We start from the raw sequence: 27,234 nt of genomic DNA, 5'->3' as shown, positions 1-27,234 counted from the left end.
CATCTTTTCTATTTCCATTCTTCCTTCAGTGTGATTTCTGTCTTTCTTTTTTAAGATTATGTATTTCAGAGAAAGAGAGAGAGAGAGCACGCTCCCAAGGTGGGGAGAGGAAGAGGAGGGGTAAAGAGAAAGGACGAGAGAGTCTTTTTTTTTTTTTTAAGATTGTATTTATTTGTATGAGAGAGAGAGAGTAAGTGAGCGAGAAAGAGCACAAGCTGAGGGGAGAAGCAGAGGGAGAAGGACAAACAGACTCCCCACTCAGCAGGGAGCCTAATGAAGGGCTTGATCCCAGGACCCTGGAATCATGACTGAGCTGAAGGCAGATGCTTAACCAACTGAGCCTCCCTGGCACCCCAGAGGGTGAAAGAGTCTTAAGCAGACTCTGCTTTCCATGCAGAGCCTGACAGTAAAGCTCACAACCCAAGATCATGACCTGAGCTGAAACCAAGAGTTCGACGACTAACTGACCGTTCCATTCAGGTTCTCCCTAACTTTTGTCTTAAACAGTAATTTAGTTATGCAAATAGTTTTATCCCAAATATTGCTACATGTTTCCTTTTATGTAAAGTGGCTATTCTGTAATTTATTTAGTTTAATAAAATTAAATATAAAGCTATTAATTTAATGGAACATTTCTAAAAATAGGTTTCTAAGTAATTCAAAGTATTTGGTAGAATCTAATTTATGCCTCTTTTTCACATATGAAATTAATACAGTCTAATTGGCTTTTGGGGTTTTATAGACTTCTCTTTTAAAAACACCACAATACTTTTTATATTCTCTGCATTGAATATTTTAGATAAAACAGTTAAGTTCATTACTTTGGAGTCTTGGGTTTTTTAAAAAATAATAATCATTTTAAAAAATTTTTTTTAAGATTTAATGTATTTATTTGCAGAGAGAGAGCACAAGAAGGGGGAGCAGCAGGCAGAGAAAGAAGCATCCTCCCACCTGCACAGGGAGCCTGATGTGGGACTGGATCACAGAATCCTGAGATCATGACCTGAGCCAAAGGCAGATAATCAACCAACTATGCCACACAGACACTCCTAGTAATCATTTCTTTAAAAAATCAAATAAAGAGGGAGCCTGGGTGGCTCAGTGGGCTGGGGCCTTAGTCTTCGGCTCGGGTCGTGATCCTGGGGTTCTGGGATCAGGCCCTGCATCAGGCTCCCTGCTCGGCAGGGAGTCTGCTTCCCTCTCTCTCTCTGCCTGCCTCTCTGCCTACTTGTGATCTTTGTCAAATAAATAAATAAAATCTTTAAAAATAATAAAATATTTGTACAAGGTCATTTTTTATTATATTCTTTTAAGATGTAAATCCATCAAGAATTAATGAAAAAAAGAATTAATGAAAACTTTTATACTGTATGCATCAAAAATGGACCATCATAATTATTTTGGATCCTATATACTGACTTCAAATCTTCGATTAGTAACAAGGTAGAAGTTTACATTGTCATCAATACATAAAAGAACAGAATCACAAAAACAATGACAAAGCAGCACATTCCATAGGATTCTCTTATAATTAGCCACTTTTATCATCCAATCTCATAATGCATGAATACTCATAACTTGTTTTGCTAAGTTGTCTTGAAAGACATAATTCATTTGTAGGCAGTACAGTGGGAAAAGCACATGAAAATGATACATCAAAGACTAATTTAATAATGCCATTAATTTGCTAAAATATGTCTATAGTAATTCATCATAAATAAAATGAGGTTACACCAGTGAAGACAAAACAAGATGAAGACCATAAACTTCCTTGCTTTTCATTACATTCATTGTGTATTTGTGAGTTGGTTATATCCGAAAGTTCTTTTGGTATTCTCTAACATCATGAAACACAGTAAATATATATGTACAACTCTGCATCCAACACAGTGCCAGGGAGGGCCATTTAACTTCTCTGGAACACATACTATCTGTTGGGTTATATTTGCAGGTCATCTTAGAGCCTTTGATGTATCTGAAGACTAAATGAACATTCAGAGATCATGCTGCAAAACACTTTTTGTTTTGTCTTTTGCCTGATACAAGAGAAGGCTATGGAGAAACCTAATATGGCACGTAAGGAATGTTAAAATAATGTCCTGATTGCTGAATTCATATTATCCTCTCACAAGGGAGCCATCAGCCTCATACATTAAATAAAAATAAATAAGAGAAAGAACCCATTCTCATGGTTGCCAGCTGAAAATAAATTAAACGCTGCTTCTTTTTTAACTATGTTCAATTGTCCTTGTCCACAGGGACCATGCTTTGGAAATATAAAAGAATATATTTAGTTCTTGATGAAAGAATAATAATTTGGTAATCTCTCCTATGAAAAGCTGTGGTTATACAAAACCATTTTCCTATCCATGAAATTCTCAGATTTAAGACTCTAAAATGCTTTGGAAAACATTATCTTTACACCCCAGTGGCACAATGTTTTAAATTAGTCACTTAGAAAGAGCAAACAGAAAAATTTGAAGCATACATATGCTAACAGGCTTTTCTGATCTCCCAGAAGCCAACAGTAGAAATGAAACCATGTGTACTGAGAGCTAGATGATCTTTCTAGCATAACATGTTTTTTAATCAGAAATAATTTTGAGGAATAAATAAGAAAGGTGAAGCTTTAGGTGTATAATATAAACTGTAATTAAAAATAATAATAAATAATAATAAATCAGATGATCAATTTTTAGTCTCATTATCCTAAATGAACTATTCTGGATTTTTTCAGTATGGTTATGTTTGTTTGCTTGTTTTAAAATAAACAAATGAACACTTGTGCCACTGTTGACCTCACAAGGAGTTTTTGGTGAGAAGAAATAAAAAGGAGGGACAGAAAGACCAATTGTTACTTTCAAATCATGATGAGTACCATTATATACGTTCAGCTATATAATCCACATAATCAAAATTAATATTAAAATTTTGCATTACTTTCAGTGTAGGATTCTCATTGCCCAACTGTTGGGAGATGATGTAAGTAATTATCAAAATACAATATGGACCTCTGTTCTTAAAAAATGTTTTTAGATCTTGAATAAAGCCAACCTAACTTCTTTTCTTTTTTAAACTTTTATTTGCACTTTATAAGATTTGTATTATGAATCTTCAAATTAAATTGCAAAACTTACATGTTTTCATATACACTACAATTCAGTGTGTACCCATAGATTTGTTACAGTACAGAGTACATCTCTTTGTGCTGTTCTCCTATATTTAATACACAGCAAGGTTAATAAATGCTCAGTTTGGACATGGGATTGGATATTATCACTTGTATTCCCAAATAAAATTACTTGACCTGTTACTCAGACTTTACACACATTCAGAAGAAGCTCTCATGCCTTCCTGAGGAATGTAAACTAACTTCAAACCCCTTCTTTCCAACTTTCTAGATGAACTTTCATGTGGTTTGTTAAAAGGTCCTGTCCTGTCATTCCCTTCCACTAAAATACTGCTTACAACTTTGAGAACAAGAAAGCCATGTACTCTTCACATACTTTATAATAAATACTATTAGACTTTGCTACATACTCTACATATGTCACCTCAAAGCATGACAATGATATTACACTGTAGTTGCTAGTGTTCTCAATCAAAACCAAAATGAAACCCAAACTCAAGGAGCTAAAAGTGAACTGATCAACATCAAGTAGCTTCTCAATGGGACATGAGTTTGTCCATCTAACACCATCTGAAAGCAAATTGCATGTCCCTGCAATTAAGTATTTGGCTTCACCCAAAGTCGGTGCTCTGATCTTTGCCATGAAGCATAATTTTGTGTAATTTGTCTAAATTACAATTCCTCTACCCATGAAACTACCTCAATTTCACTGTTGAATATGTGATACTCATGGATTCCAATATAGACACTAACATATACAAACACTGGTTATTTTGACTTAGTAGTTTTAAAGTTTTCCAGTTTATATGACCTTTTAAGAAAGCTCAATCAAATTCCACATTATGCCATATGACCACACTGTTTCACAACTTCCACTCACAGGTTTTTACTAAAGAGAAACAAAAGAATTTTCACAAAAAGATTTGTACAAGAACAATTATATAAGTTTTATTTGTAATGAACAAAAACTGAAACTCAAAACTTCTATAGAGAGAAATATGATTAAACAATAAGTTTTATCATTACATAATAGGATGATATTCCACAAATAAAAAGAGACAATTATTGATATTACAACAATGTGGATAAATCTCAAAACATCAAGTCGACCAATGTAAGTCAGTACATGTACATGAAAAGTACATAGCATGATTTCAGTTATAGATGCAATTTGAGAAAATTCATTGTTCTGACAATCACTGCTTGGGTCCTAGGAGTGTGGTGCTGACTAGAAAAAAGCATGTCAGGGTAAATAAGAAATGTTCTGTATCTTAATTTGGAAGATGGCTACATGAGTATGTGCATTTGTAAAAGCTAATCAAATTAGGCACTTAAAACCTATGAATTTAACTATTTTAAAAATATAACAATACAAAATTTTACCTTATTTTAGTAACCAATTAATGGTACTAAACATTAATTGCCCTAACATCTGTCTCTAGTTTTTCCATTAATCAAGAAAAAGTTAAAATTTATAGTGAGTTTGAGGATGAATTATCCATATGACTTAATAAAATAAGCTGAGAATTTTATTATAATTAAGATAATTGGGTACTGAAAACAATTTCAAAGTGACAAAAAGCTGTGACTAATCTTTCTGTACGTCACATTGAGATTCTAGGCAGTTATACTGACTCCTGAAGATACTTTCACTACTAATTCTTTTGAGCAAACACCCTTAAAAATATTGGAGCAGATCATAGAGTTCATTGATCCCTGGCTCAGTTTTGAGAGGCAAAAAGAAGCTTCTTAGTAGGGCAAATATTTTAACATTATTTACCAAAAGCATCAGGGTGCATCCTACCTTAGAATCTATGAATTGCTGTTTTTCCAAGTGAAAACAGAGTCACTCAGTGGAAACCTTTCCAGAGGTATAACAAATGGTGTTTTTTTATTTTGGTTTGGTTTTGGGTTTGGGGTTTTGGGTTTTGGGTTTTGGGTTTTTTGAGATTGTTGATAGCCTTCAACAAGGGAAGTTAACATGGAATGAATAATTCACTAGATTATTCCTATTTGAAACAGAGATAAAATAAGCTAATACATAACTGAAAGGGAATTATCTGCCCTCAATGATCTCATTGAAAACATATTTGGTCGATACATCGTAAAATGTTTTATGGTATATACAGATAGAGAAATAAAGAGTTTTCTATTACATCATCGTGATGCTGTCTTCAAAAAGACTGGCTGCATTTAATACAAGTTACTAAGAAACATTTCAGCATCAAAATTTTTGTTTTCCTTCCCTACTTGAAATTGAATAAACTTGAATAATTTGTTTCTCTTGTTTATTTTAATTATATTAACAAAAATGGATATAATCACTGTTAGAATTTGTAAGAATCTCTGGAGTGGCATTGCTACTATTAAATTTCTTTTCAGAGAATTTGTTCCTACATATTTTGTTCTTTCACAGTTTCATGATAATAGAGTATTTGTAGCTATAGCTGGAGTTAAAGAAATTGTATGTATAAACACACATACACCATGGGGAAATGAAAATTAAAGGATTCTCCTTGTGCAGTCATTATGCAGGTATTATAAAAATCTAGAATGGTCCAATAAATAAATAAGCTCCAGGTAATCTTATTTATTAAAACTTTTATACTCTGCAGGTGGTAACTAATTTAATCTAACATTTCTACCCAGGTATGTGAAAGGAGCAATAAAAACAAAATAAGAATAAATAAATTAATAGGCATATATGAGAGATAATTTGTTATCAAATGCATACAATTTTAATTAAATCAATTATTATTTAATAGTATTATGCTTTGAATAATTATATTCCACCTCTTTCCTCTAACCACCAAATAGGAGTTTAGTCAACTGAATTTGAAACATGGATAACATTAACTGTATGGTTTAGGAGTTCATTGCATGCTCATCTTTAGATATTTTATATTGAATCATAATTTTAGACTAAAAAGGATTTTAAAATCTATTTTGGGGTTATTCTAGCATATACATACATATAATTATATAAATGCCTTGCCGTGGAATCTACGTTTATTAATAGAGCCAGGACTAGAACCCAGTTACACGTCTTTTTTTTTTTTTTTTTTTTTTAAGTAAGCTCTATGCCAGCCTGTACCTGACACCGGGCTTGAATTCAAGATCCTGATATTAAGACCAGAGCCAAGATCAAGAGCCAGAGGTTAACTGAGACACTCAGATGCCCATGAACTTCTAATTTATAGTGCTCTAAAGTTTAATATTTACTTATAAATCCAGTTTTATTTAAGCAATAAATATTCACATTAATCTATCTTATTTTTAATTTTTTAAAGCTTTATTTACTTATTTGTGAGAGAGAGAGAGACACACATGGGCATGGGGAGAGTCAGAGGAAGGAGAAAAGCAGACTCCCTGCTGAATGTGGAGCCCTATGTGGGGCTCGAACTCAGGACCCTCAGATCATGACCAGAGCAGAAACTGAATCAGACCCTCACCCAACTAAGCTACACAGGCACACATCTCTGATTTTTATAAATAAATTCTTCCAAATAATTCAGTAGAAGGATTTCCACACTTTAATTTAGGCATCAGTATTATCAAACAAACATCTTTATTCTTACCATATTTTAAAAAATGAGCTTTAGTCATGGAGGTTATTCTCCCTCTTTATATATCAACTGTGCAGAATGTCATAAAATCTAAAGGCACACTATTGTACACCCATTTAAAAAGCAATGAATATAAAAAATAAATAAATAAAAATAAATTTTGACACTGATTTCACAATTCAAAGGATTATAAATAAGATTTTTTTTTAAATCAAAAATAGTATTTATAACACCCTTGAACATAAACTAAATTCAAAAGATGTCATTTGAGCTCTAGGCTAAGTTGGGAATGATAAGTCAAGAACTTTAAACCTTCTTTGACTTCAAGGAATTTGCAATACAACAGTATAATTTAAAACATTTCCAAAGGTTCCTGGGTGGCTCAGTAGGTTAAGCAGCTGCCTTTGGCTCAGGTCAAGATCCTGAGGTCCTGGGTTCCAGCCCTGCATCTGGCTCCCTGCTTCTCCTTCTTCCAGTTCTGCTGCTCCTTTTGCTTGTGCTCTCTTTCTGTCTCTCAAAACGAATAAGTAAAATCTTAAAAAAATACAGATCTAGGGAGGAGTCAAGATGGCAAAGTAGTAGCAGGCTGAGACTACTTCAGCTAGCAGGAGATCAGCTAGATTGCTTATCTGAAGATTGCAAACACCTACAAATCCAATGGCATTTCAAGGAGAAGAAGAACAGCAATTCTAGAAACAGAAAATAAATCACTTTCTGAAAGGTAGGACTGGAGGAGAAGTGAATCCAAAGCAATGGGAAGATAGACCCCGGGGGGAGGGGCCGGCTCCCGGCAAGCGGCGGAGCAACGGAGCACAAAATCAGGACTTTTAAAAGTCTGTTCTGCTGAGGGACATTGCTCCAGAGGCTAAACCAGGATGAAGCCCACGCAGGGTCACAGAGGGATCGGGGGTGTCTGAGTGTCACAGAGCTTACAGGTATTAGAAAAGGGAAGCCGGCTACAGAGACAGACCGAGAGTGAGCTCACAGCTCAGGGTTACCATGAACAGGTCGCAGACTCTGTGAGCTCTGAGCACGGCCAGAGGTCAGGCAGACGGGAGTTATTGGGCACTGTTCTCTGAGGGCGCACTGAGGATGGGGTCCGGGCTCTCAGCCCCTCCGGGCCGGAGACCAGGGGGCCGCCATTTTCATTCCTATCCTCTGGAACTCTACGGAAAGTGCTCAGGGAGCAAAGGCTCCAGAAAGCAAACCCGAGCGGATTACTCAGCCTGGCCCCTGGTAAGGGCGGTGCAATTCTGCCTGGGGCAAAGACACTTGAGAATCACTACAACAGGCCCCTCCTGCAGAAGATCAACAAGAAATCTAACCAAGACCAAGCTCACCTACCAAGGAGTACAGTTTCAATACCAAGGAGAACAGCAGAATTCCAAAGGAGGAGAAAGCAAAGCACAGAACTCATGGCTTTCGCCCCATGATTCTTTAGTCTTATAGTTAATTTAATTTTTTTTCTTTTTCAATTTTTTTCTCCTCTTCTGCTAAAATTTTTTTAGCTTTTACCTTTTCTTTTTTAACATTTTTTAACTCATTTTCTAATATATATATTTTTTTCTTTTTATACTTTTTCTTTATTCGTTTTATTTTTTAATTGCTTCTTTTCTTTCTTTCTTTTTTTTTTTCTTTCTGAACCTCTTTTTATCCCCTTTCCCCCCCTCATGATTTGGAATCTCTTCTGATTTGGTTAAAGCATATTTTCCTGGGGTTGTTGCCACCCTTTTAGTATTTTACTTGCTCTTTCATATACTCTTATCTGGACAAAATGACAAGGTGGAAAAATTCCCCACAGAAAAAAGAACAAGAGGCAGTACCGAGGGCTAGGGACCTAATCAATACAGACATTGGTAATATGTTAGATCTAGAGTTCAGAATGACGATTCTCAAGGTTCTAGCCGGACTCAAAAAAGGCATGGAAGATATTAGAGAAACCCTCTTGGGAGATATAAAAGCACTTTCTGGAGAAATAAAAAAACTAAAATCTAACCAAGTTGAAATCACAAAAGCTATTAATGAGGTGCAATCAAAAATGGAGGCTCTCACTGCTGGGATAAATGAGGCAGAAGAAAGAATTAGTGATATAGAAGACCAAATGACAGAGAATAAAGAAACTGAGCAAAAGAGGGACAAACAGCTACTGGACCACGAGCGGAGAATTTGAGAGATAAATGACACCATAAGACAAAACAGCATTAGAATACTTGGGATTCCTGAAGAAGAAGAAAGAGAGAGGGGAGCAGAAGGTATACTGGAGAGAATTATTGGAGAGAATTTCCCCAATATGGCAAAGGGAACAAGCACCAAAATCCAGGAGGTGCAGAGAACGCCCCTCAAAATCAATAAGAAGAGGTCCACACCCCGTCACCTAATAGTAAAATTTACAAGTCTTAGTGACAAAGAGAAAAACCTGAAAGCAGCCCAGGAAAAGAAGTCTGTAACATACAATGGTAAAAATATTAGATTGGCAGCAGACTTATCCACAGAGACCTGGCAGGCCAGAAAGAGCTGTCATGATATATTTAGAGCACTAAATGAGAAAAACATGCAGCCAAGAATGCTATATCTAGCTAGGCTATCATTGAAAATAGAAGGAGATATTAAAAGCTTCCAGGACAAACAAAAACTGAAAGAATTTGCAAACACCAAACAAACTCTACAGGAAATATTGAAAGGGGTCCTCTAAGCAAAGAGCGAGCCTACAAGTGGTAGAACAAAAAGGAAGAGACAATATACAGTAACAGTCACCTTACAGGCAATACAATGGCACTAAATTCATATCTCTCAATAGTTACCCTGAATGTTAATGGGCTAAATGCCCCAATTATAAGACACAGGATATCAGAATGGATAAAAAAGCAAAACCCATCTATATGTTGCCTACAAGAAACTCATTTTAAACCTGAAGACACCTCCAGATTTAAAGTGTGGGGGTGGAAAAGAATTTACCATGCTAATGGACATCAGAAGAAAGCAGGAGTGGCAAGCCTTATATCAGATCAATTAGATTTTAAGCAAAAGACTATAATAAGAGATGAGGAAGGACATGATATCATACTCAAAGGATCTGTCCAACAAGAAGATCTAACAATTTAAAATATCCATGCCCCCAACGTGGGAGCAGCCAACTATATAAACCAATTAATAACAAAATCAAAGAAACACATCAACAATAATACAATAATAGTAGGGGACTTTAACACTCCCCTCACTGAAATGGACAGGTCATCCAAGCAAAAGATCAACAAGGAAATAAAGGCCTTAAATGACACACTGGACCAGATAGACATCACAGATATATTCCAAATATTTCATCCCAAAGCAACAGAATACCATTCTTCTCTAGTGCACATGGAACATTCTCTGGAATAGATCACATCCTCAGTCCTACAACAGGTCTCAACCAGTATCAAAAGATTTGGATCATTCCCTGCATATTTTCAGACCACAATGCTCTGAAGCTAGAACTCAACCACAAGGGGAAATTTAGAAAGAATCCAAATACATGGAGACTAAACAGCATCCTTCTAAAGAATGAATGATTCAACCAGGAAATTAAAGAAGAATTGAAAAAATTCATGGAAACAAATGATAATGAAAACACAATGGTTCAAAATCTGTGGGACACAACAAAGGCAGTCCTGAGAGGAAAGTATTTAGCGGTACAAGCCTTTCTCAAGAAACAGAAAGGTCTCAAGTACATAACCTAACCCTACACCTAAAGGAGCTGGAGAAAGAATAAGAAAGAAACCCTAAATCCAGCAGGAGAAGAGAAATCATAAAGATCAGAGCAGAAATCAATGAAATAGAAACCAAAAAAAAAAAAATAAATAAAACAAATCAACGAAACTAGGAGTTGGTTCTTTGAAAGAATTAATAAGATTGATAAACCGCTGGCCAGACTTATCAAAAAGAAAAGAGAAAGGACCCAAATAAATAAAATCATGAATGAAAGAGGAGAGATCACAACTAACACCAAAGAAATACAAACAATTATAACAACATACTATGAGCAACTCTACGCCAACAAATTTGACAATCTGGAAGAAATTGATGCATTCCTAGAGACATAAAAAATACCACAACTGAACCAGGAAGAAATAGAAAGCTTGAACAGACCCATAACCAGTAAGGAGATTGAAACAGTCATCAAAAATCTCCAAACAAACAAAAGCCCAGGGCCAGACGGCTTCCCAGGGGAATTCTACCAAACATTTAAAGGAGAACTAATTCCTATTCCCCTGAAACTGTTCCAAAAAATAGAAATGGAAGGAAAACTTCCAAACTCATTTTATGAGGCCAGCATCACCTTGATCCCAAAACCAGACAAGGATCCCATCAAAAAGAGAGCTATAGACCAATATCCTTGATGAACACAGATGCAAAAATTCTCACCAAAATACTAGCCAATAGGATTCAACAGTACATTAAAAGGATTATTCAGCACGACCAAGTGGGATTTATTCCAGGGCTGCAAGGTTGGTTCAACATCCGCAAATCAATCAATGTGATACAACACATCAATAAAAGAAAGAACAAGAACCATATGATACTCTCGATAGATGCTGAAAAAGCATTTGACAAAGTATAGCATCCCTTCCTGATAAAACTCTTCAAAGTGTAGGGATAGCTCAATATTATCAAGCCATTTATGAAAAACCCACCACAAATATCATTCTCAATGGAAAAAAACTGAAAGCTTTACCACTAAGATCACGAACACGGCAGGGATGTCCATTTTCACTATTGCTATTCAACATAGTACTAGAAGTCCTAGCCTCAGCAATGAGACAACAAAAGGAAATTAAATGCATCTAAATCAGCAAAGAAGAAATCAAACTCTTTACAGATGATATAATACTATATGTGGAAAACCCAAAAGGCTCCACTCCAAAACGGCTAGTACTTGTACAGGAATTCAGTAAAGTGTCAGGTTATAAAATCAATGCACAGAAATCAGTTACATTTCTCTACACCAACAACAAGACAGAAGAAAGAGAAATTAAGGAGTCAATCCCATTTACAATTACACCCAAAACCATAAGATACCTAGGAGTAAACCTAACCAAAGAGGCAAAGAATCTATACTCAGAAAACTATAAAGTACTCATGAAAGAAATGAGGAAGACACAAAGAAATGAAAAAATGTTCCATGCTCATGGATTGGAAGAATAAATATTGTGAAAATGTCTATGCTACCTAAAGCAATCTACATATTTAATGCTATTCTTATCAAAGTACCATCCATCTTTTTCAAAGAAATGGAACAAATATTTCTAAATTTTATATGGAACCAGAAAAGACCTCGAATAGCCAAAGGAATATTGAAAAAGAAAGCCAAACTTGGTGGCATCACAATTCTGGATTTCAAGCTCTATTACAAAGCTATCATCATCAAGACATTACGGTACTGGCACAAAAACAGACACATAGATCAATGGAACAGAATAGAGAGGCCAGAAATAGACCCTCAACTCTATGGTCAACTAATCTTCAACAAAGCAGGAAAGAATGTCCAATGGAAAAAAGACACCCTCTTTAATAAATGGTGTTGGGAAAATTGGACAGTCACATGCAAAATAATGAGATTGGACCATTTCCTTACACCACACAGGAAAATAGACTCAAAATGGATTAAGGACCTCAATGTGAGAAAGGAATCCATCAAAATCCTTGAGGAGAACACAGGCAGCAACCTCTTCGACCTCAGCTGCAGCAACATCTTCCTAGGAATATCGCCAAAGGCAAGGGAATCAAGGGCAAAAATGAACTATTGGGATTTTATCAAGATCAAAAGCTTTTTTTTTTTTTTTTAAGATTTTATTTATTTATTTGACAGAGAGAGATTACAAGTAGGCAGAGAGGCAGGCAGAGAGAGAGAGAGGAGGAAGCAGGCTCCCTGCTGAGCAGAGAGCCCGATGCGGGACTCGATCCCAGGACCCTGAGATCATGACCTGAGCCGAAGGCAGCGGCTTAACCCACTGAGCCACCCAGGCGCCCCAAGATCAAAAGCTTTTGCACAGCAAAGGAAACAGTGAACAAAACCAAAAGACAACTGACAGAATGGGAGAAGATATTTGAAAACCACATATCAGATAAAGGACTAGTGTCCAAAATCTATAAAGAACTTAGCAAACTCAACACCCAAAGAACAAATAATCCAATCAAGAAATGGGCAGAGGACATGAACAGACATTTCTGCAAAGAAGACATCCAGATGGCCAATAGACACATGAAAAAGTGCTCCACATCACTGGGCATCAGGGAAATACAAATCAAAACCACAATGAGATATCACCTCACACCAGTCAGAATGGCTAAAATGAACAAGTCGGGAAATGACAGATGCTGGAGAGGATGCGGAGAAAGGGAAACCCTCCTACACTGTTGGTGGGAATGCAAGCTGGTGCAAACACTCTGGAAAACAGCATGGAGGTTCCTCAAAATGTTGAAAATAGAACTACCCTATGACCCAGCAATTGCACTACTGGGTATTTACCCTAAAGATACAAATGTAGTGATCTGAAGGGGCACGTGCACCCGAATGTTTATAGCAGCAATGTCTACAATAGCCAAACTATGGAAAGAACCTAGATGTCCATCAACAGATGAATGGATAAAGAAGAAGTGGTATATATACACAATGGAATACTATGCAGCCATCAAAAGAAATGAAATCTTGCCATTTCATGTTTAACGAAATAAGTCAATCGGAGAAAGACAGCTATCATATGATATCCCTGATATGAGGAAGTGGTGATGCAACATGGGGGGTTAAGGGGGTAGGAGAAGAATAAATGAAACAAGATGGGTTTGGGAGGGAGACACACCATAAGTGACTCTCAATCTCACAAAAAAAACTAAGGGTTGCTGGGGGGAGGGTGGTTAGGAGAAAGGGGGTGGGGTTATGGACATTGGGGAGGGTATGTGCTATGGTGAGTGTTTTGAAGTGTGTAGCCTGGCAATTCACAGACCTGTACCCCTGGGGATAAAAATATATTATATGTTTATTAAAAAATAAAAAATTTTAAAAAATAAAAATAAAAATAAAGATCTAGAGGGAGAAAAACCATGAGAGACTCTTAACTATAGGAACAAAAACTGAGGGTTGCTGGAGGAGAGGTGGTGGGGGGATGGGGTAACTGGGTGATGGCCATTAAGGAAGGAATATATTGTGAAGAGCACTGAGTGTTATATGCAACTGATGAATAACTGAACTCTACATCTGAAATTAATGAAATAATATATGTTGGCTAATTGAATTTAAATTAAAAAAAATCTAAATGTAAATTGTCAAATTAAAAAAATTAACAACAAAACATGTCCTAAATAGGAATATGAAAAGTCCTCACTTTAAACTCGACCATTCTCTTACAACATACACAAAGATAAACTCAAAATGGATAAAAGAACTCAACATGAGGCAGGAATCCAACAGAATCCTAGAGGAGAACACAGACAGTAACCTCTCCAATATCAGCCACAGCAACTTCTTTCAAGATACGTCTCCAAAGGCAAAGGAGACAAAAGTGAAAATGAATTCTGGGGACTTCATCAAGATCAAAAGCTTCGCACAGCAAAGGAAATAGTCAACAATACAAAGAGACAACCCACAGAATGGGAGAAGATATTCACAAATGACAGTGCAGAGAAAAGGTTGATATCCAGGATCTATAAGGAACTTCTCAAACTCAGCACACACAAAACAGATAATGATGTCAAAAAATGGGCAGAAGATATGAACAGACACTTCTCCAATGAAGACATACAAATGGCTATCAGACACATGAAAAATTGTTCGTCATCACTAGCCATCAGGGAGATCCAAATCAAAACCACATTACAATACCAACTTACACCAGATAGAATGACCAAAATTAACAAGACAGTAAACAACGTGTGTTGGAGAGGATGTGGAGAAAGGGGAACCCTCTTACACTGTTGGTGGGAATGCAAGTTGGTGCAGCCTCTTTGGAGAACAGTGTGGAGATTCCTTAAGAAATTAAAAATAGAGCTTCCCTATGACCCTGCAATTGCACTCCTGGGTATTTACCCCAAAGATACAGATTTAGTGAAAAGAAGGGCCATCTGTACCCCAATGTTCATAGCAGCAAGGCCATGGTAACCAAACTGTGGAAAGAACCAAGATGCCCTTCAGTGGATGAATGGATAAGGAAGATGTGGTCCATATACACTATGGAGTATTATGCCTCCATCAGAAAGGATGAATACCCAACTTTTGTAGCAACATGGACAGGACTGGAAGAGATTATGCTGAGTGAAATAAGTCAAGCAGAGAGAATCAATTATCATATGGTTTCACTTATTTGTGGAGCATAACAAATAGCATGGAGGACATGGTAAAATGGAGAGGAGAATGGAGTTGGGGGAAATTGGAGGGGGAGATGAACCATAAGAGACTATGGACTCTGAAAAACAATATGAGGGTTTTGAAGGGGCTCGGGCTGGGAGGTTGGGTGAGCCTGGTGGTGGGTATTATGGAGGGCATGTATTGCATGGAGCACTGGGTGTGGTGTGTAAACAATGAATTCTGGTACACTGAAAAGAAATTTTAAAAATTTAAAAAACAATTTTAAAAGTCCTCACTTTACTAAATAGAAATTACTCTTTTATTTAAAAGATATATATTGAAAAAAAAAAGATATATATTGGGGGCTTATACAATATTCGTGTGTGCACAGAACTATGTCAGGTTTTCAAGCTTGTAATAGTAAACAGCACATTTTTTTTTCCTAGTAAAGCTTACATTAAGGGGAAGAAGACAGCCAGCTAAATGAACAAATACATTTGTAATGTGACAAATGCTCACATGGGATGATTTGTGCTAAGTAAGTAAAAGGAGCTGAGTGCACAGATAGGAAGAACATCTAATCCAGCCTGAGTCATGCAAAGGACATTGAGGTTCCTAGGGGAAAGGATGATGACTTAGAAATGGTAAGTAAAAGCAATGAAAAATGTAGGGAGTCTCAGGCATAAAGAATAATACCGGAAAGTCTTAAATTAAGAAAAACAATTGGCGAAGAACAAGCAGATGATGGGCAATAAGGAACACAAGGCCAACTACTATAGTGCTATCAAACATTTTAAGAGCTTCATTTTTTTTATACTCCATATAATCAGTGTGTCTTGGATATGGTCCGTGGGCATTCACAAGAGAAACTAAGTAGAGATCCAGGAAGTCTATATGTAGGAATTGAAATTCAAAATACATCTTGAAATAATAACACTTTTAATAGACAGAAATGGTAGCAGAAAGAACTTAGGCTGCTAGAGAAAAGACTGAATGGTATTTGCAAAAGGAGGTATATTTAAATTGCAGACAACATTAGTGTCTTTCAACAGTCTTTTTCAATAGAAAAGACAGGAAAGGAAAAAAATAGAAATCAAAACACACGCTTGAGTATTTATAAAGGGTCTAAGAGGCAGTTTGATGAAATGTATAAGAGCTTATAGTATTTTCTGATCAAAAAAATATTTCACTGACACAGTGACTTAAATTCCATCATCAAAAATGCTTTTAACATTACACACACACACACACACACACACACACACACCCCAAAAGGGAAAAAGCCAAGATTCAAATCTACCTTTGACTATCTCTAAAGGTCACGTTCTCTCCACTATAGCAGGATTCTTTACAGGCTGAATGATTACTGGAAGGGCACAAATACTAAAAGCATTCCTTATTTTCTTTTTTTTTTCCAATTTATTTATTTTCAGAAAAACATTATTCATTTTTTTTCACCACACCCAGTGCTCCATGCAAGCCATGCCCTCTATAATACCCACCACCTGGTACCCCAACCTCCCACCCCCCCGCCACTTCAAACCCCTCAGATTGTTTTTCAGAGTCCATAGTCTCTCATGGTTCACCTCCCCTTCCAATTTACAAATTCCCTACTCCTCTCTAATGCCCCTTGTTCTCCATGCTATTTGTTATGCTCCACAAATAAGTGAAACCATATGATAATGGACTCTCTCTGCTTGACTTATTTCACTCAGCATAATCTCTTCCAGTCCCATCCATGTTGATACAAAAGTTGGGCATTCATCCTTTCTGATGGAGGCATAATACTCCATAGTGTATATGGACCACATCTTCCTTATCCATTCATCCACTGAAGGGCATCTTGGTTCTTTCCATAGTTTGGTGATCGTGGCCATTGCTGCTATGAACATTGGGGTACAGATGGCCCTTCTTTTCACTAAATCTGTATCTTTGGGGTAAATACCCAGTAGTGCAATTGCAGGGTCATAGGGAAGCTCTATTTTTAATTTCTTAAGGAATCTCCACACTGTTCTCCAAAGAGGCTGCACCAACTTGCATTCCCACCAACAGTGTAAGAGGGTTCCCCTTTCTCCACATCCTCTCCAACACATGTTGTTTCCTGTTTTGTTAATTTTGGCCATTCTAACTGGTGTAAGGTGATATCTCAATGTGGTTTTAATTTGAATCTCCCTGAGGGCTAATGATGATGAACATTTTTTCATGTGTCTGATAGCCATTTGTATGTCTTGATTGGAGAAGTGTCTGTTCGTATCTTCTGCCCATTTTTTGATGTGTTTGCCTGTTTCGTGTGTGTTGAGTTTGAGGAGTTCATTATAGATCCTGGATATCAACCTTTTGTCTGTACTGTCATTTGCAAATATCTTCTCCCATTCCGTGGGTTGCCTCTTTGTTTTTTTGACTGTTTCCTTTGCTGTGCAGAAGCTTTTGATTTTGATGAAGTCCCAGAAGTTTATTTTCGCTTTTGTTTCCTTTGCCTTTGGAGACATATCTTGAAAGAAGTTGCTGTGGCTGCTATCAAAGAGATTACTGCCTATGTTCTCCTCTAGGATTCTGATGGATTCCTGTCTCACGTTGAGGTCCTTCATCCATTTTGAGTTGATCTTTGTGTACGGTGTAAGAGAATGGTCGAGTTTCATTCTTCTACATATAGCTGTCCAGTTTTCCCAGCACCATTTGTTGAAGAGACTGTCTTTTTCCCATTGTATATTTTTTTCCTGTTTTGTCAAAAATTAATTGACCATAGAGTTGAGGGTCCATATCTGGGCTCTCTACTCTGTTCCACTGGTCTATGTGTCTGTTTTTATGCCAGTACCATGTTGTCTTGGTGATCACAGCTTTGTAATTAAGCTTGAAATCAGGTAACGTGATGCCGCCAGCTTTATTTTTGTTTTTCAACATTTCCTTGGCGATTCGGGGTCTCTTCTGATTCCATACAAATTTTAGGATTATTTGCTCCAGCTCTTTGAAGAATGCTGGTGGAATTTTGATCGGAATGGGATTAAAAGTATAGATTGCTCTAGGCAGTATAGACATTTTAACAATGTTTATTCTTCCGATCCAAGAGCATGGAATGGTCTTCCATCTATTTGTGTCTTCTTCAATTTCATGAGTGTTCTGTAGTTCCTCAAGTACAGATCCTTTACCTCTTTGGTTAGGTTTATTCCCAGGTATCTTATGGTTCTTGGTGCTATAGTAAATGGAATCGATTCTCTAATTTCCCTTTCTATATTTTCATTGTTAGTGTATAAGAAAGCCACTGATTTCTGCACATTGACTTTGTATCCTGCCACGTTGCTGAATTGCTGTATGAGTTCTAGTAGTTTAAGGGTGGAGTCTTTTGGGTTTTCCATATAAAGAATCATGTCATCTGCGAAGAGAGAGAGTTTGACTTCATCATTACCAATTTGGATACCTTTTATTTCTCTCTGTTGTCTGATTGCTGTTGCTAGGACTTCTAGTACTATGTTGAACAAGAGTGGTGAAAGTGGGCATCCTTGTCTTGTTCCTGATCTCAATGGGAAGGCTGCAAGCTTTTTCCCATTGAGGATGATATTTGCTGTGGGTCTTTCATAGATAGATTTGATGAGGTTCAGGAATGTTCCCTCTATCCCTATACTTTGAAGCGTTTTAATCAGGAACGGATGCTGGATTTTGTCAAATGCTTTTTCTGCATCAATTGAGAGGACCATGTGGTTCTTCTCTCTTCTCATATTAATTTGTTGTATCACATTGATTGATTTGCGAATGTTGAACCATCCTTGTAGCCCAGGGATGAATCCCACCTGATCATGGTGGATAATCTTTTTAATGTGCTGTTGGATCCTGTTGGCTAGGATCTTCCAGACTCTTTCTATGAAGCCAGCATTACCCTGATCCCCAAACCAGGCAAGGACCCTACCAAAAAGGAGAATTTTAGACCAATATCACTGATGAATATGGGTGCTAAGATTCTCAACAAGATCCTAGCCAACAGCATTCCTTACTTTCTTTTAAGCACAGTTACAGTTGATTTTATAAGAGAAACCCAGGGAAAAAAACCGCAAATATAAATAAAAGAAGCATATATACACATACATCACTAACAGCTAATTACAAACAATAACAAATATAAAAAACAATTTTATTACAGATTTCCTCTACAAGTCTGCAGTATCTATCTCATATTTGGAAAGTACTATTATGAGATATGAATTCTACACATATTAGAATATTTAAAACATACTTCTCCATTGGAAAAAAACTATTGCTATCAGCAGGAAATACAAAAAGACATAATAGCTCATTTTGTAAGTGTGTGATCAAGGATCTTTCAATATGACATTGTTCACTAAAACAAGCTTCTGTTGAAAAATGGCTGGGAGAAAATTATTGCTGTTTATGAAAACTTGCCATTTTAAGAGTATATAACTAAAAGTGAAAGTATTGTGTCTGCACAAAAGCATTAAAATATTTAGGTTGACAAAAGTATACAGAAGAATTTCCTATTGGATGTATATATACGTATGTTTCAAGTGAGCACCAACCATGTGCTCTTCTTATATTTGGAATTCTTACAGTGCCTTGCTGGTCATACAGATGCTTAACTTTCTTCTTAAAACAGGTAAGAAGTAGTATCTGCACTTATGCATTATATGTATTATATTTACTATAATTTCAAGGTTGTCTCCCTACTGTAAGTGGTGAAACAATTCAAGGAAGACAGCTTTAGGATCTAGTGATCAATGCAATTTAGAATGTAGTGAACATTATCCTGAAATGAAGCCAGAAAACTTAGGGCAAGAGAAGAATTATATCCCAGATTAGGAAACAAAAAAAAAAAATCCTAAAGCCCTTAAGTAGAACAATTTGTTTAGTACTCAGTGAAATAAGAGCAACATTGAGTCACGAAAAAAGGAACATAAATTGTCATATACAGCCATAAATAAGTTCACGGGAAAGAGTTTATTGGAGATAATCATTAATCTCGAATGACAGTGGTAGTCAATGACTCTGGAGAAGTACAATGCCAGCCATGTGTATATGTGACATCCATCTTCTGCAAATACGGTTTTCCTGATGTATGTATCAAAGAAGTAATGGAAAGCCCTCTTACTTATAAAGACTTATAAAAACTGTGATACCAATTCCGTTGATTTACTTGGCAACAAATGACCAAAGACAGAATAACCTCAGTATCCCCTTCAAGTGGCTAGAATTTCATATATAATAAACTGAAATTTAGACTCGGAATTCACTTTTTCTTGCAGCTGAGTATCATGATAAGTGAGAAGTAAATAGCAAGTTATGTGATGGTTTAAAATAATCAAACTTTATTTTCTAGACAAGGAATTATAACAAAAAGAGTGCATACCAGAAAAACTAGGGGAAAAAATTAAAATGTCCAAATAAAGATATAACTACATTCTTCATAGAAAAACAGACTCAGCATAGAAAGAACAATCATAAAACATGTATTCAGTGATTCACAGTATAATTTCTAAGAATGGAAAGGAGACCTGAGACAAAAAATTAGAATCCAGTGCTATAGAAGTATGAGCAGGAAGACATGACTACAGAGACGGTTTTCTATTTTTTCCCTCTATCTGTATTGCTGAAACACATATGACAGATAATTTCACACATAAAACAAATCTCCATAGGCATATTCCTATCGAAACTAATCTTAATATAATTCTACCATTTGTCTTATATTAGTATCAAAACTGATGAAAAGTGATATTCTTATAAATATAATCTTGACTCATCTCAAATTTATTAAGGAAGTAAACATGGCCAGTTCTTCTGCCATGTTGTCTTTGGCGTTTTCCAAACACTTCATTTTTGCCCATCTCAGGGTCTTTGAATATGATGTTTCCTTCACCTGTGACCTGACTCCACTCCTTCATTTTTTAGGTATCAGCTTAGATGTCACCACTTCAGAGAGCCTGCAATTACAACCTATGTAAATCTGATAGAGGCTAATAATTTTTTTTTAAATAGGCTCTATGACTAGTCTGGAGCCCAACATAGGGTTCAAACTCACAACCCTGAGATCAAGACCTGAGCTGAGACCAAGTGGTGGACACTCAACTGACTGAGCCACCCAGGTGCCCCCAGCTTCATTCTTGATAACAGGTCCTTGTTTGAAGATCATTTTATCTTTATTATAACATATAACTGTATCTTACATATAATTTATTATTTTTAACTTCACCCATAATTATGCTGTTATCTATGTCAGAACTTCTAAGTGTCTTATTTCTTTATTTCCTTAAATAAATGTTTATCATAATTTGGCTATTGAAAACTAATATATAACTTTTTGAATTTAGTTAGCAAATTTATGATATGATCATCTTTTCTAATTCATTTATTTCTATTTTTATCAATATTTCTCTCGTTTCTTTTTACATATTTAGTCTTTCTCTAACTTCTTTAGCATATACTAAGGGTTCATATTTACTCTTTCCAAAACATTCCTTCAAATACATTCTTATAAATACCATTCTTCAGAATAAGATAATTCAATATCCTTTTACCACCACACTTTAGTCTCTAATGTAATATTTTCTACATCATTTTTTCTCATTGAACAGCTATCTCAAAAATAATTTTGAAATTTGCATAATGAAATACATGATTAAGTCTATTTATTAATACAGAGTACAAATCTGATATGTATATGTTATACAAAGAGAGAGTATTGGTTGTGTCTATTGAGCCTACTGCCTTAAAAATTTCACATCTCCTCTTTGAAGTTGTGGCTTGCTGTATATTAAGAGGTTTGCTAGATCCAATGGGATTTAAACCTGTTTGTAATCAGCAAACTGAAAGAGCACACTGAAGGCCACAGATGTCATTAGTGCTGATGATCTTCCTGCTTGCTGACACAAAGTGCCATGTGGTCAAGCCCAGATTTACAGTCATGTACATCTACAGCAGCTCCTCTACGTCCATCCCTACTCGGATTACAGCAGGGCTCCCTGTTGGTTGCCAAGTTTAAAACTTTTTTTTTTTTTTTTTTTAGTTTACATCCTTATGTTCTTCTAGCGACACACTGTAGCAAGTTGGCTTGATATACAGGAGTTTCCAGAATCATCTATGCTGTGCTGAAAATCCAGTCTTCTGATATAAACTCAGAGGTCTTTATTTAAAAGATCATCAACGTGGGGCACCTGGGTGGCTCAGCTGGCAGAGCCTCTGACTCTTGATTTTGGCTCAGGTCATGATCTAGGGTCATGAGACCCATGCCCCAGGTCAGGCTCCTTGCCGAGTGTGGTGTCTGCTTGTCCCTCTCCCTCTGCTCTTCCCCACAATCACATGCTTTCTCTCTCTCTCTCTCAAATAAATAAAATTTTTTAAAAAGTTTATCAACCTTTGTACAAAGAGTATAAGATATCAATCTTCAAATCTGAATAAGTATTAGTTATTAATCAAATTGTAAGATTTTCAGTCATTTATCAAACAACAAATTGGAAAACCACGCATACGTCCACATAGAGAGAAAGTGAAGGGGAAAGTAAGAAGTGACATATGTCAGTGACTTTTTAAGGTCATTCATAGAAAAGTAGATGACTCCTGTTTGTTTTCATTTCATTACAGACATCTGCAGAATGGTGCTATCTGGTATGACCATCGCTGAGCCCTGCACTGTCAAAGGCTATTTCTTCTTCCCTGTCCCCAATCTCCTGTAATCATACCAATTAGGAGATAAATATAAGTGCTTATTTAATGAAACTCTATTTAATTTTATTTAATTTACTTCACAAATACTTATTGAATTTTCCCTACATTTCAGGCAAGTTCTAAGCACTGAAGATACAGTGGTAAACAGGAAAGACAGCACTCTTGCTCTCATGAAGTTTACATTCAGGTGCCCACGAGCAGAGGATGATCAAACAAATATATGAGCTAGTAATGACGCATACTAAGTGGTAGGAAGAAAACATATCAGAATGAAGTGATAGAGAAAACAAGGAGACAACTTCACCTTTGGTAGTCAAGAAAAGTCTCTCCTAGGAGGTCATGTTCAAAGAAGCACCTGAGCACTGAGTAAACCCGGAAAAGATCTAGAGAAGGAGCATTTTAGGCAGAGGAAATAAAAAATCCAAAGTCTCCAAAAAAAAGAACAAGCTCTGGAACATGGCAAAGTTTCCTGTGACTGAAGCACAAAGGACAACGGGGAAAACTCTATATAATGAAATAAAGAAATAGGCAGGGATCACACATAGCTTTGAAAACCATACACAAAAATTTAGATTTTGTTCTAATTGGAACAGGAAGCAACTGGTAGACTTTAAGTAAAGATTTTTACAAATCCCTTTTGCTACGTGAAGAAAAGACAGGGGTGTTGGCAAAATGGGAATCAGAAAAAGCAAGATTTTGCTGTTGCCAGATCCTCCAATCAACAGAAACAACTCCTACTAATGGAAATATAACATTCAAAAATGCATATTATGTTTAGGCATGGAATTCGTTGAGTTCATCAAGCTAAAATTTGATTCTTATTAAAAGATTCCACTTTTCTTAAACTTCAAAATATCTCTTATGTGAAATCACTTAGCATAGCAAATAGAACTAAGACTTCTCTGCCATCAGTCTAAATAGAATTCTTTTTGCATTATGTCTGTGGTCACCCACTTTATTTTCCTTTAGTCTATAAAGATCATTAACAGCACTGTTCTTAACATTTTGGGTGACTAGGGATTCTTTCTTCACAAAAATGGACACACACATAGAAATTTGAAAATAGTTTCAAAGGCTTCACAAACTATTTACATTGCATTTATGGAAGGTTAATCAACCCCAAATAATAAGCCTTGCTATAAATATCCATTGTAATCCTTTCCTAGGATTTCTTAGATTTATCTCTCTCTCATTTGCCAGGAAGCAAAATTTAAAGATCTTATTGGCTTTCTTCAGCAATTCATGGCAGCATCTAATCTAACAAGTAGAGAAAAGCCCTGAGGACTTATACAAAGCAAGAGATCTTATAGGTAGAAGAAAGCAGGAAAAAGATCTTGTAGTAGACAGAAAGACAGATTGTTAATTGCAAGTTTACTTTCCTTATAGGAAATGGCAGGAGTTGATCTGGCAGATGACTTAACTAATGCTGGTAAGGTGATTCCCAATTGATTGGTTTAACATTGCATTTCTGGGACACCCAAACTGTCATTTAACTAAATCTCTGGTGATGTGGGGTTTAGGAAAGTGTCTCCATTTTGGGCCTGTTGTCTTTAATACATCAAAGCAGTTAATGTATTATTTTATACTATGAGAAGATGGTAAATTTAAGAGAATTACCAAGGTCTCCAAAAATAGCATGACATGAAATCCAGTGACATCAAACAATATGGTATAACACCTTAAAAATAAAACACTAGCTAATGAGCAACTGTGGTGATAGAATCATTCTTGTGAGTATCAGATGTTAATGTTTCCTCTAAATTTAATAAGGTCCATAATGTAACTATACTGTCAAGCTTCTGGTTAACAAATCATTAAGTTGAAATGCCTTGAAAGGCAAAACAGAAAAACTAACACTTAGAAGAAAAACGGGATTCAATTTGCTTATATTAGAAAGTGAGCCCTTACTTCTTTTATAAGTGTGATTTAACATGAGAACCCTCATTTTAAATCTATGAACGGATCTCTTGGCATATACTTATGCTTAATAACCATCTAGGCAAGAAACATCTTTTAAAAGTAAAAATTAGATATACCTGATAGCAGAGAAAAGATTCAATTCAATACACACCATTGAGCAGACCTCAATCTCTCAGAGAAAAATTGAAAATTGAAAGTGCACGAACCATAGTTATCAGGCTTTCACGAACCCTGTAAGTACTGTTATTGGGCTATTTTGGTGTTTCTGTAATATTTCAAATATTTTAATTCAGAAAATAGAAGGCAGCCATCCCTACTCCCCTTCATTTATATAAAATAATAACTTGAGGTTTTGGCAAAATCAAAGGTCAATCAATTCTAAAACATATGATTATATAAACAGAAATGTCTAAATCAAAATATTAACAAATAATTCTAAAATATTTAGTCTTTATACACAAAATATGGTTTTTATAAAATTGTATGAATTGGGTTTTTTTAATCAACCACAGAATTTTAAATGTGTTAAGGGAGATGGCTTTGTACAATAATGCCCCTTTGAAAACTTACAGAAAATGAGCACATTTTCATAAGCAAATACTCTGAAACTTCCTACTTTAATCTTTAGTTTACAGGCATTTTAAGCATAGTATATTTTTGAAAGGAAGTCACCAAGAATGATAATAGCATTTGCAAAACAGAAGAAAGATGGTTATTCAATTTTATAAAAGAACTCCATATCATTCCTCAAAGCAAGAATTATTTGTTAACAAATATTTTATTTACTACATTTTAGGAGCATTTATTTTGTGAATAGCAAAATGTGTTTATATGTAGCTTTCTGAAAGTAAGACTAATTTTTCATTTTGTAAAATTTAGAAAGTACCTACTCTGTGTGACCTAGTAGTTTAGTCTATAATATCCAGAAGGATGAGATGGAACACTCCATTACCAGAATAGGTGAGGAAAAACCAATTTTCCCTTTATTCTTGTAGGTTCTTGTCTGAGATCCCCCATAATAGAAGATATATTGGCAGGAGAAAAACAAATTGAAATTTAATAGTGTACATCCCCCAGGAAAACTGACTAATTCTCTCAAATGGCCCAAATCATCACTTTGAGCACCATCTTCTGCTAATGACCAAAAAAAAAGGGGGGGGGGTTGGGATGAGGTGAGACCAGTTCTGAGAGGTTACCAGGGAAACAAGGGCTTGCTTCTTATACAGATTTAATCTGTGCCTTCTCTATTGATAAGAGTTTCTAGAGATTTGGTCATCTTCCTCTTCCTGGTACAAAAGGGAGACATTTCCCTTACAAATGGAGATGTCTCTTACAAAAACGTAACTTTGACTTGATTTTCACAGCTTCTCCTGTGACTGCAGTTTCTTAAAAAGAATCATTTTACTTTAAAATAATTTATTTTAGAATAATTATTTTCTTAAAAATAGTATTTCTGCCTTATCCTTATTTGAGGGTGATAAATTCTGCTTCCCTTCCGTTATATTGAAGGAGAAGGGAAGGAAGAGAACTTCTGATAACTGGGAATAGCTGTACTTCCATATCTGTCTCTAAAAAAATAACCATTGATTAAAAAGGAGGAGAAAAAAAGGATGTACAATAATTGAAATGATTAATGTTATTACAAAACTCCCTGTTTAAGTAAAATTTATCAATGTATCCATTCATAACAAAAATATTTATTTATTTGTTTATTTAAGATTTTATTTATTTATTTGACAGAGAGAGAGACACACACAATGACAGAGGGAACACAAGCAGCAAGAGTAGGAGAAGGAGAAGCAGGCTTTCTGCTGAGCAGGGAGCCCCAGTGCAGGCTTGATCCCAGGAATCTGGGATCATGACTTGAGCCAAAGGCAGACACTTAATAACTGAGACTCCCAGGCACCCCACAAAAATATTTATTGTATGTATGTTATATGCCAGGAATTCTACTAGCACTGAAGATATAAAAGCAAGTTTTTTTAAAAATCTTATCTTACTGGAGTTTACGGTTTATATTTATGAAACAGAGAGCTAAAATAAATACTTAATCAAATGTAAAAGTGCTGATTTTGTGAGTGTGACAAAGGAGAATCAGGTGATACCATTAGTTAGAATCTAATGTACCAAGGCATACAGACACAAATTTAGGGGTGTAAAACAACAACAAAAGCATTATTCTGTTTTGGTTCTGGAGGTTAGAAGTCCAAAATAAATTTCACTTGGGCTAAATTCAGTTTCAGCAGGTTGTTTCCTTCTGAGGTCTCTACAGGGAGAATTTGTTTCCTTGCCTTTTTTAGTTTCTTGTTTTCTTGTCTTTTTTAGTTTCTTGTGGCCTCCTTCTGTGTTCTTTGGATATGATCTCTTCCATCTTCAAAGCCAGTCACTCTAATCTCTGCTTCTGTCTTCGCATCACCTTTCCCCATGACTGATTCCTCCTTTGCTCCACTTAGAACCATTCCTATTATATCGAACTCACATGAATAATCCAAGATAATCTCTCTATTTCATGATCTTCAATTTCTTCACATCTACAGTCTTTTTTGTCATATAAGGTAACATTCACATGCTCCAGAGATTAGGATGTAGACATATTTGGGGGGACTATTATTCAGACTACCACAGGACATAAC

Source organism: Neovison vison, chromosome 13 (genome assembly GCF_020171115.1).
Source record: "Neovison vison isolate M4711 chromosome 13, ASM_NN_V1, whole genome shotgun sequence".
In the NCBI taxonomy this organism is placed as follows: domain Eukaryota; kingdom Metazoa; phylum Chordata; class Mammalia; order Carnivora; family Mustelidae; genus Neogale; species Neogale vison.
This window is presented reverse-complemented; position numbering follows the sequence as displayed.